A 13381-nucleotide genomic window follows, 5' to 3' on the forward strand; every position below is an offset into this window, starting at 1 on the left:
TGTGAAATTTATGGGATTAAGCATCCAAGGGAATAAAAATCCTCGCATTACCCAAATGGGTTTCTGCTTGCCAGCGTAATCTTGTGTAAACACACAGAAATGGATTTGTCACGGCCAGAGAACAAACTGCTCCCTTACAAAAAAAGGTTAAAAGGTAAAGGATCCCTGGACAGTTACGTCCAGTCAAAGGCGACTATGAGGTGTGGCGCTCATGTCGCTTTACACAGCAATGAAGAGACATTATTTCCATCACTGTAAATGAAGCAGCTACTGAATGAAACAAATGGATATTATTTTTCAGAAGATAAAAGAAATGCTCAGAGGACAGCTCCATCAACATAGCTATTAGTAAATTGAACCTCCATGACTAAAGGCAGTAAAAATGTGCAGTACCAGAAACTGGGGATAAAGCCTGTGAGCCTCTCAAAGGCAGCTGTCTGGGCACACAAAATGCAAGATGAAACAAACCCCTAGCCTGATCTAGAAGGGCTCTTAATGGTACGGTTTTTGGGGGTGGGGGGTTAAAAACAAAGTCATGTGTGTGCTCCCTCATCACTCATAAGCAAAGACTTCCAATGACCACTTTTATTTCCAAAATGGACATGCAAGAAGACACACAATAAACTTCTTGTTTGTACACATGAAACTGCTTTATACAATATTGTCTAACTATTTGCCCATCTGGCTCAGTATTATGTAAACTGGGTTAGCACTGACTCTCTGTGCTCACCTCCTGGGACTAAGGGCTCATCCACATTTGTCCTACCACATTCTCCTGGGAAAACCTTCTCTCTACCACTCTCTACCATTGTCAGAGCAAATGACAATCGGGTGTTCCATGGATGGACTTTTTCTGATTCTCTCTCTCTCTCTCTCTCTCTCTCTCTCTCTCTCTGCGCCATCACATGCATGGAAGCACTGCCCATTGAGTCCAGTGAGGCTGAGGCAAGCTGGGCTTCTCCACTGTTAAAGTCTCCCTACAAATATATAAAACTGAAATGTAAGGGAGAAGCTTGTGCTAGAACTCTCCTTACTGTTACATATTTTTCTATATGCAGAGGTTTTATTTTTATTTTTAAAGGACGGGGATGTGTCTAATCATGCAATTGCCTTCCTATAATCTGAAATGATACAGACCAGGGACACTTCACCACACAATAAGCCACTTAGCAAGCAATACTCTAGATAAAGTGAGGCAGAGATACCACCATAAATATTACAACCAACAATTTAGCACACACACTAGATATAAAGGAACATGTCTTCCCTGCATCACGCATTACAAATTCTCAGAGGAAAACAAGGGTGGTATTCAACCAATGTTTACTCAGAGTAGACAGATGAAAATTAAAGAACATGTTTAAGACAGGCCTATTAATTTCAATAGGTCTACTGTACAGGCCTATTAATTTCAATAGGTCTACTACTCTGAGTAAAACACTGCTGAATATCAACCCATGTTCCTAGAAATATAGACAAGAGATTATTGTCTGACACTGAAACAACATTAAAGTAGCTGCAAGGTGAGCCTCTCTAGGAAGGACACTCCAGAAGTGAGGTGCCACCTGCTTTATCTCAGCTTTCAGGGGCATACTTTACATCAGCCAATAAAGATTAGCTGACTAGTGGATGGGATTGCACTCAGGCATAATCCATCTGTGCACACACGCATCACCATAACCTGGAAATAACTGAAAAGGGGGTGGGGCTGTCATGGTTTACACACGGGGGGGGGGGGTCAGGAACACATACAACCCCCGCGCAAAACGGTTGTTGCCTGTACAGAGCTTTTAAAGTTATGTGCTATAAAACAAGAGTAGTCCATGCTAAATGGTGCAGAATATGTGCACATTAAGCTCTTTTGTCCTACATCAATCTGAGGAGTGGGCTATGTGTCTTGTTTGCTCATTTACCACCAGAAGTCCTCCCCCTGTGGGAGCTACTCAATTAAACAAAAAGGCAAACAAAACAGAGACCTGTATCCGTTTGCAACTCTTGCTCAGGGACAGCATCTCTCTGGGAACACAGAATACCCTCTTGAGGAGATGATGCCTAATGAAACAGGGATGTTGACCATTCATCACAGCTGATGATGAGCAGAGAAATACAAAGGAGAGGTGGAGATAATAGAACAGACTACTCAAGGTGCAAGGGCAAGACAATCCTGATGTTCACCTGAACTGTAACTATGCAGCTGTTCAGGGCAAGCTGATCCACATATACAGTTTGATACCAAGCCCGGTGGTGGGAGGAAGCATGAAGGACAGAAATGTTGAAACCATTTGGGGCTGACTCATGTATTATCACTGGAGTGTGGGAACCACTGCTAGGTGTTCAAGTTCTAAGCCACACTAGTAATATCTGTGCACAATGACAATGTGGACTGGGCAAATTGTGTGGCAATATGAAGCATGCTTTTGGAAGAAGTCACATTATTTACCGTATTTTTCGCTCTATAACACGCACCTGACCATAACACGCACATCGTTTTTAGAGGAGGAAAACAAGGGGGGGGGGAATTCTGAATGAAACAGTGGATGTATCATTTTTGTGCTTCATGCTGTGGCCACAGACATGTGATCTGATGGTGAATTTGGGGTGACCCAATGCAAAAATCCTGAGAATCCCTGTAGATCCATGCTTTGTAACCACGTTTTTGCACCATTGCAGCCCCAGGCAACAGTGGGTGTGTGATTTTTTGGGGGCAGGCTGTAGCCATGGACATGCTATGTGATCTGATGGTGAATTTGGGGTGACCCAATGCAAAGATCCTGACGATCCATGAGGATCCATGCTTTTTAACCACATTTTTGCACCATTGCAGCCCTAGGCAACAGTGGGTGCGTGATTTGGGGGGGGGCAGGCTGTAGCCATGGACATGCTATGTGATCTGACGGTGAATTTGGGGTGACCCAATGCAAAGATCCTGAGGATCCATGTGGATCCATGCTTTTTAACCATATTTTAAGTGGGGAGGGAAGGAAAAACACAGAAGGGACAAGGAGCAGGAGAGGGGTGTGCAGAGAAGCAGCTGGCTAAGAATGCAGGAGAGGGGTATAACCGGAGGGAGGGAGGAAAGGAAGGCAAAAGTTTTCCCTCACCTACCCACCCAAGCCAGCCAGCTCGCATGCTCTCTCTCTCTCTTTTTCTCTCTCTCTTTTCTCTCTCTCTCTCTCTCTCTCTCTCTCTCTCTCTCTCCCTCCTGCATGTTTTCAGCAGCTTTCCCCTCTGCTTGCCTGGAGGGGAGGGGCTTTCCCTGCTCTTTGTTCCATTTGAGCAAACACAGCAAGGAAACAGAGGAGGGTGGGCAGTAAGACCCCGAGGCAGAATGCAGGAAAGCAGCCGCTTCCTCTTTTCAGGTTTCCCTTCTCCGAGAAGCGCGATTTGATTTTTGCCTGATTTTTTTTTTGCCATTTGCCTCCAGGGACCACACATTCGCTCAATAACACGCACAGACATTTCCCCTTCCTTTTTAGGAGAAAAAATCTGCATGTTATAGAGGGAAAAATACAGTATCTGCATCACGTGGTTCCTATTTCTAAATGCTTACTGGCTGGATGCAGAAGAATGGCAGGAGGTACCAGAAGGCCCAAAGGAAGGAGGCTCAGAGCCCAGAGAAAAGTGGTGGGACAGCAATGAGGGGTCACAGGGAGAAGAGAGAGAAGACCTGGAGGAGGAGGTGTTGGAAGCTGAAGAGGTAACAGGATTTAGAGAGCACGGAGAATCTGTGGCAGAGAGATGTCTGGAAGCAGAAGAGGAAGAGAGGAATCAGGCTGGTAAAGAGGCCAGGGCGCCCCCCCCCCAATCCTGTGACAAGTTCCCCACCAGTCTGGTCTCCCAGGTCTAGGAGTGGTATGAAGCAGAGAGAGCAAAGACAGGCGTGTCGGCGTAGTCTCAGATTGCTTGGGGGGGTTACCCCTGAGGAGAGGAGACTTAGGCAGTGTGGGGATGCAGGGACCTTCAGTCTCCACAACTGCCTCAGAGGAGCAAGACCTACTGAAACGTTTCTCTGCTCATTCATCTCGCTTTTTTGGTTGTTTTTGTTTGCAGGCGGAGAGAGAGAGATGAAATGCAAGTATGTACAGAGAAGACAGTAAGTAATTATGAATGAATCATCTGCACCAGCCAACCATACTATTTGGTTTAGAAAGTAATTATACCACAAGGCAAAAATTAAATACTTTGCAACCAGCCCTTGACCTTCTTCATACTACCTTGCATTCCTGGATTTGCCTGTTTTGTACTAGACTAAATAAGAAGATAATGGTAACTTGCAGCTTAGATTTGGTAGGCACTGGAGAATGTTTTGGGACATGCCAGACATGTTTTTAAAAGTGGCGGGCAGGGTTTACTTGGACAGAAATGGAAGCAGACGGCTGGCGTCTTTCATACTAATCAAAAAGTTGCCAAGCAGCTTTAAATGGATCCCCAGGGAAAGCCGACAGGAGCTGGGCAGCATCCAGTTCAGAATGAACCACCCCGAGGAAACAAAAGTGAAAATGTTTTCTGCTCATCCAAATGAGAACAGGGTAGAACTATGCAATGAGTGTACAGTAAGACATGATAGACAGTAAGATGGGCCAAATGGCTTCAGATAAAGGCAAGCACCAGAGACATTCGGACAGGGACACTAAGACTCTTAATTTCACACTGTGCAGAAGATTTCTGCTTTGCATTACCTTTGTGGTCCCTTCCAACTCTACAATTCTATTATTCTAAGTGTTAATATACCAATGCTAAAGGTGTTCAAGGCAAAGTGGTGAGAGTTGTTTAGCTTGGTTTTAACAGGAACACAAAGATCTAGTGGGCAGAACAGAAACTTGATGGACTGGAGTGGAATATGCCCCTTCTTTAAGTTTACAAATTCTATCCTTCTAGCCATACAAAGATCAAATGCAGTCAAACAGACCAAAGCAAAGGCCTGAAAAATGAGCAACCACTACATTTATTGTTTTTAAACGTCTTTAGTCTTATTTGCTATGTAGCAACAGGATAGTGCTCCAAGTTGTACTCTCCTTTGGATGACCTTCGTCAGAATGCTGGCATACAGACTGGGCACAAATGGTCTAAACATGAGGAAATATTTCAACAATCCTACGGGTTTTAGCAAGATAGATTTAAGGATATATTTAACTCACTCAGGGAAAGCAAGCAGACTCTTAAAACTGCGCATCTTTGGCATGATCTTAGAAATAGTCTAGCATCAAAAGGTGAATTATGGCATTACTGTATATGTCCTAGAATTTGAAGAGGTCACTCAAAGCAGGACATAATATTAAAGTAGTATCAATGCCACCCACCAACTTACAACAAGAACAAGAACAAGGCGGCACTATAGAGCAGGAACAGAGGTTTCTGACCCGGGGGTGGAGAGTAAAATGGCCAAAGATTTCGTCTACAAACTCAGATGCTGCACCATTTAATTTTTGTGTCTGATTAAGGAGGAGTAGAACAGCCTGTAATTGGGCCATGAGGCATACTTGGAGGAAAAATGTTTTAAATAGCATGGGATGAAAATTAATGAACCTGGAAGCTCTGGCTGTGCCATTAGCCATCTGGAACAAATGCACATGTTTCTCAAGAAAGGTGTTGCTACCAACCAATTCTGCTGGTCCCAAATAATATAGGGAATGATGCCAACTTTTACCGAAGCAGCATTTGCTCATGGAAAAGAAATACTGATTCCATAGCAAAATCACACTACAGTAGATGCCCCTCCTATGATAAGGCATGCACACATAAAAACAGTACTATTCCTTTATCTGTAAAGGGGGAGGGGAATGAGAGTAAGCACATTTTCTTACATAGACTGTTTAAAGTAAACAGGGTCATGCTAGAAGCGAAAGTAAGAATTGTTACCGTATTGGCCCGAATATAAGCCACTTCCCCCCCCCCAAATATAAGTGCAGCTTATATTTGTGACCTGATGCCACTGGCAAAGCAGCGCAGCTCCCTGCCCCCCGGAAGCAGCTCGGGAGCGTGGGGGAATAGTACCCGTACTCAGGTATTGTCATTTTTTCTCCCCCCCTCCCCCTTGAATTTTAAAGGTGCGGCTTATTTGCAGGTGCGGCTTATCTGCGGGTGCGACTTATATCCGGACCAATATGATACATATCCTAGAAGAAATAATACAATGGAGTAAAACCCAATTAACATGGAAATGAGTGCTAAACTTCCTCTAGATCTGCAAAGTATAAACAATGGAAATTATCAGGTAAGAAAACATCAGAAAAATGTTGTTTGAATGCAACCTAGCTCTCATTCACCACCCTAAACTAGTCATGTATAGAAGGTCCACACCATTTGCCACAGGTAGGCAGGCAAAAAAAAAGGCAGTGCCCAGAGCCCCAGCCTTAACAACACAGGCTGATTCAATTCTGAGTCAGAATGAAGTGTGCTACTACTGAAGCAACCACCATATATTGTCATTCCTTAGGGATAGGTCTATCGAGTACCATCATCCTACAGTCAGTAGCACTCAATTTGTGGTTTCAGGGTGTGAATTTAACAAGAGGAAATGACTCTATGAACTGTAAGAGATATCAACTTGAACCAAACTTTGTATTATAGCTGCATTACCTGCAAAAGGTAGAAAAGGCAAAAGATCTCAGTGTTTGTTTCCCGTGAAAGAACTCAAATAGCGGGGAAACCCAGCCAAATGGGCGGGGTATAGATAATAAAATTTTTGTTGTTGTTGTTGTTGTTGTTGTTGTTTCAAAGGAATGAATAGGAACAGAGCAAGCAAATCTATATTCAGGTGGTAAACTGAGAGAGAAGGCTTCAGTAACAGGGCTGTAATTCTTTAAAGCAGTACAGTACACTTATATTTTCCTTGCTGCATCAGACAAAGTGAGTACCTCGTCTAGCATTCCACTGAATCTTTAGATAGTAACTTTTTGACTGAATTTGCAAGAATTTCACTTGAAGTATCCCAGGGAGCTTCTATGTTCCAACTTCACATGTGAATAGGTCTGGGCAGACAGCCATGACAGCTTCACTCCGTAGTATATCTCTAGTGAAACTGTCAGCACTCTTGAGTCCCTCTGCCTCTAGTGCCCAGTGCGCTGAGGGAGAAACAAACTAGCCAGGAGCTGGAGGCAAAGGGACTCAGTGGCGGTGGTTTCACCAGCGATATACTGTACTGCTGAGTGTTACTGCCATGGCGCTCTGCCCCAACAGAGGGAGAATCAAGCTGAATCGAAGAGCTTGTTCCTCCCTCCGCTTCTTTAAACTGCTTGGCTGAGGAGCGCACTGCTGCCCTCGTCTCAGCCAAGCAGTTTTATGGAGCCCCAAACCCGCCACCTGCTTGCACGAGCCAGCGGCAGGATGGGGGCTCTGTTAAAGTTCTCTCCCTCCCCAGCTGAGAGAGCCCTGACCCTGCCTGGCTGCCTCCTCCGGGAGGGTGAGCTGTGCCTTTCCTCCCAGAAAGACAGAGCCCACCCTCCCAGTGGAAGGCAGCCAGGCGGTGTAGGGGCTATTTGATGGCGCTGATGGGCCCAGCGCTCGCCAGCAGCCCCTCTCCGCAAGGCGTTTGCACCCTGCACCTTGCGGACTTCGCCCAGAAGGGTGGACCGCCTCATTCTTCCTGGGGTGAACAACCCCCCACCAGAGGAAAGAGACAGTGCACCTGCACAGGCAAAGGCGAAGGCAGTCAAATGCACGGAGCCTGACAGGTTCCATGCACTTGGCTACTGCCACTTCGTCCATCTTTGGGGAGTGAGGTCGCTTGCCCGCCTGCCGCATGCCAGTGAAGGCAGAGGGAGCTTGGCCAAGGAGCCCCAAGGTCCTTGCTGCTCCATGCGAGCGGCAGGGGACTCAGGGCTGGCTCTGCTGGGGGCAGGAGCCTTTCCGCCCCCCGACCCCCAGCTGAACAGCAGGCTGGGGCCAGCTGTATTGGCCACAGCTCGGAAGATGCTGAGTAAAAGCACCTCAGCGCCCACAATGAGAGCAGTGGCAGTTTCACCCAGCATCTTGCCAGCTGGGGCCAATGCAGCTTTTTTCAACATTGCAGTATATCCCCAAACGGTGATGTTTGGCTGGTGATACACGTTGAAGACCCAACATTGTCCAGCCCTACACATGACCAAGGCACCATTCTCATGACCTTTATAAACATAGCTGTTGACATGATGCAGCAGTTGCGACTGACCAATCTTGTTTATACAGAGTGAGCAAAACCACATCTTACTTAATAGATGTGGATTGAGCCAAGCTGGCAGTGAATCCAGTTGGACCATAAATTAAATTGGACCATGAATACAAAACATCCTGTAAAGATGGCTGCATCAGGCCCACATCAAGCATTAGAGCAGGCATAGGCAAACTCGGCCCTCCAGATGTTTTGGAACTACAACTCCCTTCATCCCTAGCTAACAGAACCAGTGGTCAGGGATGATGGGAAGTGTAGTCTCAAAACATTTGGAGGGCTGAGTTTGCCTATGCCTGCATTAGAGTATGCCCTAAGGGAAGCTTCCCGTGTTACTATTTCAAGACGCAGAGGCGCTCCTTTCAGAATGATAAACACAAGTAACTAATCCAAGAGTGACATATGAACAGTAGAGTTGCATCAGACCACAGCATTCTGGTTATAGGTGCATGCTGCTCTGTAGAGTATTTTGTAAGAGCTGCAGGTTGGAACTATGCCAAACTTCCTTCTTACTAATTAGGAATACCTTCATTGCCACTAACTTTTTGCCACAGTTCAGAATTATTTGGAAATAAGGCTTTGGGGGTTTGTCCAGTGTCTAGAGCAGGGGTCAGCAACCTTTTTCAGCTATGGGCCGGTCCGCCATCCCTCAGTCCATGTGGTGGGCCAGACTATATGGGGGGGGGTGAACGAATTCCTATGCCCCACAAATAGCCCAGAGGTGCATTTTAAATAAAAAGACACATTCTACTCATGTAAAAACACGCTGATTCCCGCACCGTCCACAGGCCAAATTGAGAAGGCGATTGGGCTGCATCCGGCCCCCGGGCCTTAGGTTGCCTACCCCTGGGTCTAGCGCTTTATTTTCTCATTTCTATATAGAATGGCCATGAATCACTCCCACTTACAGCTAAACTGAAATCTCTGCAGAACCCAAGTTAAAAGGAATATGTTTTAAGTTTAAGCACAACAAAGTTATGAAGGAATGGTTGGTTAAGGAAAAGTGGCTTCGAAAATTCTCAGTTGCTGGATAAAGTTCTTCCACAAGAAAAACAAACACTCCTACCCCTTCCTATGCATAGTAATCTCATGGTAGAAATATGCCAGCTTTTAGAACCTAAATCAACAACTACATTTCTTTCTGATAAGCAAACAGCAGGACTGTGGTTGTATACTGCGGCTGCCTATATACATGCAATGCCTGAGACTGTGAAGTGGGAAAGATCCAGATCAAACCTCTGCTTCAGAACTACAATCACTAGGGAGCTTTAGGAAGGCAAGCCAGTGTTCTCTGGGCCCCAGTGCAGATGGTGTTGATCCACATTACAGAGTTGTAAAGATGACAGAGATAAATGGGTATATGCTGAACATACATGAAGTGCTGTATGAACACAAAGCATTGTCATAACAAACTTGTGTGTATCTATCTCCTGTTTCCACACAGGCTGGGCCTTTACCTATGGCTGCTGTGGGATTGTCAAAGCATGAGCTTTCACATCCTGATTATTTATCAAGGGGAACTGTGAGTAACAGAGCAATCCAGGGCTTCCACTGCTGCTTGAAAAGCTAAAACAAAAACAAAGGGGGGTGATTTTTGTTTAAGTGCTATTCTTCATTATCTAAATTATAGGACATTCCAATGACATAAAAATACAACCAGCTTGATAGACTTACTTCTGAGTAGACATGTATAGAATTGTGCTGCTAGCCTGAACACAACCCTCTGTCTGCTAAAAGATATGGGTGGCCAAAGCCGTGCTTCAGTCCTCACTGGCACAAGGATCTGAGTGGTGAGAGTATCTGACAGACAACTCAAGTTAGATTTGCCTTCCTTCCCTTCAAATAAAGCTATTCCAAGCACACAGTTGTGTGTGGCTGCTTGTAAAAGGATGCACATGAAAAAGGCTAGAAATACATTTTTAAAGACTGTCTGAATATAACCTTTTTCCAGAATCCATTTAAATGGATAATAATCTGCTGCTATCATTCTCTTCAGAAAGGCATGAGGTCAAGCTTGCGCATTCCTAGACTTGCAGGCTCTATCCAGTAATGGTAGTTGTAGGAGGCCAGATTTTTTGGCACATAAAGATGACAGAAGCAGGCTACAACCCTAGTTCCTACAATTCCCATTCACCTCACAATCCACCGAGTCAAGAGAAACAAGGACTAGATGCAACAGGATTTGGAGGGGGAAGATTGAGGTTCAGAATTCTCGCTCCATTGTGAAGCAAACAGGAAAACACTGGGCACACCACTGCCTACGAGAAAAACCTCTCACAAGGTTTCGTGAGCATAATGGAACAAGGATACAATGCAACACTCAGGTTAGAGCAGGGCATTGTCAGAAACTCAGATATATATGCTACTGTAATTGCCAAATAGCACCTTAAACCTGGATTGCAGTCGCCACAACAGAATGTCTAGGCACCAATCCCTCCCCCGCAAGGGAAGTTGATGTTGTTGTTAGTCATTTCATTTCTATTCCACATTATATTTTAAAGGAAAAAATCTCAAAGTAGTTTACAACACATTAAATCATCATATAAAACAATGCATTATAAATTCAAGCTTTAAGAAAAATATTTCAAATACTTCTCTAAGTGACATTTTGCTTTCCCATATTTATTTACCTACTTAATTTATATAGCTGCCCCATAGCAGAAGTACTCTAGGAAGCCAGTGGGGTGTAGTGGTTAGAGTCTCAGAGTAGGACCTGGGAGATCATGAAGTTCACTGGGTGACCTTGGAGTCAGTCACAGCCTCTTAACCTCCCTCACTAAGAAGTCACGTGAGCCATGCACTCCTTGGAGAAAAAGGTGGGAGATAAATGCACTCAACATTTCTCTTGCCATGAGGCTTGACTGCTTGTACAAGGCTTTGAAATTCGACAGAAAGCTTCCTGTGGCCCCATGGCTACAGCTTGCCTATCCTTGGAGTACAGTGTGGAAGAAGTGAAACAGGAGCTTCAAACACAAATTTTTACATGCCGTGCAAGCCAAAGAATAAAGCAAGCATTTGGTGAAGATCCCAAAGACATCTCAACATGAATCCTATCCCAACATGAACACAGTTACATGCTTGGTGTGAATTCAGGAAAAGCAAGCCATGGTAGCTAAGTGGGTCCTCGGCATTTAGAGGCCATGTGTTGCAAAGAACAAGGGATATGTGTTGCATTCTTAAGAGGAATTATGCTGACAAACACAACAATGAACAAGATGTCCTTGGTCTGAGCCAGCAGCACTCATGCTCTTAAGGGAATCACCAAGGAGACACCAGCTGACCACAAAAATCTAGGATTGGGGCGCTACCCCACCATATTGGCCATTAGGCACCAAGTGTGAACATAGCAAAGCAGGACATGGAAAGAGGATGAGCAAACACACAAATATATTTTGCAGACAGGAACTATGGGAGTGGCATGATGCATTATTTTTAAACACCAAAGGTCAGGAGAGATGCAAGAGCTCTGTCAGATAAAAGGGCCTAAATTAGCTCTGTATGTCTCTTTAGCTCCTTGGAATAGCCATTAGATCACATCACTTCATCTTCCAGTCTAGCTGAGGTCAAGCCACGTTTAATTCATTATTTTGTGGTTGCAGCAGAAGATGGTTGAAAAGCATTCCTTATTTCAATTCAAGATACGTTTTTCTTCTTAAGTAAGTAACAAGCTTTTAACGTAGTAAGCAAATTGTTCCCCTAACCAGATCTGTACTCTCAAAGGCAAGGAAAAACAAACAGAAAACAGGAAGACCACAAATAGCAGAATATTGGGAGGGAGGATTATATTCTAAGTTATAAAGGAAATATTTTCAAGTAATAAAGGAAACATCAAGGACTGTAGTTTCTATTTACTGTGGTCCAATGTGGATATTAAAGGAAAGCCACATGAATCCCATTACTTTTAGACTATTTATAATGACTTACTGCTTGAACTTTTGACTAGTTTGATAGTTCCAATAAATCGAAAAGATGCTCAAAGAGAGTTCCTCTAAGGGGAGGGGGGATCACCTAAATGGATTTCCTGAGAGGGCTGCACAAATACCATTCTTGCTCTGCATCATGTAGCCAAAAGATTCTGTGCTTTCTAGGGTGCACACTCCATTCACACAGGGAAATGAAGCAGACTAATAAGCCAGCCAGCATTTTCTGTGCGTTGACCATGCACACAACAATCTATGCCCAAGAAGCCTCTGCCATGAAGCAGAACCCAGGAGTCTCTTCGCAAAAGGGCAGCAGCTTTGCAGCACAGCCCAGGCTGCTTCTAATTCCAGGTTCAGCCTTGCTCATCTCTATATATGACCGGCTTAAGACTCTGGAGAGCCATTGCCTGACATAAGACAATTCTGGCAGCTTCCTGTGCTCCCATCATAAAAATAGTTCCTCCACCGTAGATAGGTGTTGACGCTGACGGCAAAAGCAAGGAAGACCCACTGACTCTGTCCAAACTGCACTGAAAGAGGAACAAATATCAGTTAAGTAGCAAGCCCATACATCTCTCCCAGCAAACAGTCTGTGCAATTAACAATCCAAAAACTATGACAAAAATGCAAGCAGGTGACAGCTTGCTGTGTTTGCAGACCAGAATGTTTCACCATCTGTGGTGAGGGGGGCGGGGGAATTTTTCAAGCCTGTGGGCAGTAGCTACTCTGAATGCAGGCCGTACAGCAGTACCAAGACAAATTCCCACGTCCTTTTTTATTACATTTATATACCTCCTTTCCTTCAAAGTGGTGTACGTGGCTCTCCCCTCCCCACTTTATCCTCCCCACAACCTTGTGAGATACAATAGGTTAGGCTGAAAGATTGAGCCTGGCCCAAGCTGACAAATTCACCTCCCTGACCGCCACACTGGCCTTCACTGACTTTGCCATCTTACCTGCCCAAAATGCCTGCTATGTTTCTACCGACAATTTAACTGTAGGATCCATACTTAGCAGATTACTACCACTGGCTAAGTCATCAATATGAGAGAAACACAGCAGGAGAAAATACAGCATGGAGTTCAGAATGACTGCTTCAATCCTCCAGATCTAAAACCATTGAGAAGCTTTGTAAATTGCTGCCTGACCGTTCTCTGATATTTTACCACTACATTTAGTTTTGTTCTTAATTAAATAATCTGGCAACAACAACTACATTTTATATCCAACCCTTCAACTTTCAAGTGAACAGGGTGGCCAACAGCAAAGCAAAGCTGACAGGTCAATATGAAATTATTTTCTATGAAATACAAGC

General features: G+C 44.6%; 1 protein-coding gene across 25 annotated transcripts in view; it reads right to left on the reverse strand.

Annotated features, from left to right (window-relative positions):
- The window catches only part of PPFIBP1 (PPFIA binding protein 1), a 120932-nt gene that overhangs the window by 84084 nt on the left and 23467 nt on the right, over positions 1 to 13381 (reverse strand). The gene's annotated exons all lie outside the window — the stretch shown is intronic.

The sequence above is a fragment of the Podarcis gaigeae genome, assembly GCF_964106915.1.
Source record: "Podarcis gaigeae genome assembly, chromosome: 10".
Classification (NCBI taxonomy): domain Eukaryota; kingdom Metazoa; phylum Chordata; class Lepidosauria; order Squamata; family Lacertidae; genus Podarcis; species Podarcis gaigeae.